General features: G+C 31.6%; 1 protein-coding gene across 1 annotated transcript in view; it reads right to left on the reverse strand.

Moving 5' to 3' along the window:
• The window catches only part of LOC106473967 (probable C-mannosyltransferase DPY19L1), a gene marked incomplete at its 5' end in the record, with an annotated part of 31,893 nt that overhangs the window by 1,955 nt on the left and 28,505 nt on the right, over positions 1 to 1,433 (reverse strand). The gene's annotated exons all lie outside the window — the stretch shown is intronic.

Here is a 1,433-nt window from a genome sequence, read left to right on the forward strand (position 1 = left end):
ATCGGTAGGTAATTGGTCTGATCTTTTACACACATTTTAGTGAACACTTCTGAAAATGGCTAAAAAATACTACGTAATAAAGACTTTTTTTTCAGTTACTGGTTGTATTAGACCCACAAAGTTTTGTCCAAATATATAACATTATCATAAAATATTTGTCCATCAAGACAACTGATATAACCATTTGTGATTTTAAATTTCCTCCAAGATGATTTAAAACATTTTCTGACTCTGTTTAATAAACAACTCTAAACCATCTCTTCTTCATAAAAAATCATTTGTGGTATAATAACTCATCAAATTTAGAACTTTTAGGGTAAAAACATCAATACCACATCTATTACCTCTCGATGGTGACACTCTGAAGTCATATTTATAATATATATATATATTATTTTTAAAGAAATTTTGATTTAATTATTAAAAATGTTATTAAAACTTAACTTGGAAGTTAACACCATATTAACACATCGTCTTGGCTGCAGTTTTCTGATTAATTACAGAGAAATGATAAATTACTTTAACAAGTCTTAGCTACAAGTCTATGACTACTTGTAAACACATACATCAAGTTGACGATTCGAGGAGAATCTCAAACGAAGTAATAACGATACACTTTTCATATCTACTTGAAATAAGTTTTGTGACTTAATTCGTTTAGAGCAGAGGTAAATTTCTTTAATCAATCATGTGCAAGGAACTTGTGTTTCTTAATTAAGCCATGCACATTTTTCACCTTTGGTTATGACAAGTGTAATCTCTAGAGAGGTACTACAAACATGAGTGTTTCTTAATTAAGCCATGCACATTTTTTACCTTTGGTTACGACAAGTGTAACCTCTAGAGAGGTACTACAAAGATGAGTGTTTCTTAATTAAGCCATACACATTCTGTAAAACCTAATGTTTTAGGGTATATCTGTAAAACAATTATTTCGTGTAATAAACAGAATAACATCTATATTCAACTACACAGCTAAGCCTCCAAAATTTGCATCTTAAGTTGTTAAAAACTGAAGACAGAGGGAATTGTGGGCTAACAGAGAGCAGGCAGCTGATTTAAAGAGAAAAGAATGAAATAGTAACAAAATACATGAACATAACCTGTTTCAGGTAGAGATGAAACCACCGTGGTGACAGCCCGAGATTAAATGATACTTTCTTTCAAACAGCAGAAAATAAAATACTTTTGATAGAATGTAGTCCGAGATGAAAAACGTGAGATGTGAGGAATGACAGAGAGTAAATAAGAAGAGAAACCTAACAAAGACGTGAGTTGTGAGGAATGACAGAGTAAATAAGAAGAGAAACCTAACAAAGACGTGAGTTGTGAGGAATGACAGAGTAAATAAGAAGAGAAACCTAACAAAGACGTGAAAAACGTGAGTTGTGAGGAATGACAGAGTAAATAAGAAGAGAAACCTAACAAAGACG

Source organism: Limulus polyphemus, unplaced genomic scaffold (assembly GCF_000517525.1).
Source record: "Limulus polyphemus unplaced genomic scaffold, Limulus_polyphemus-2.1.2 Scaffold6683, whole genome shotgun sequence".
Taxonomy (NCBI): Eukaryota; Metazoa; Arthropoda; class Merostomata; order Xiphosura; family Limulidae; genus Limulus; species Limulus polyphemus.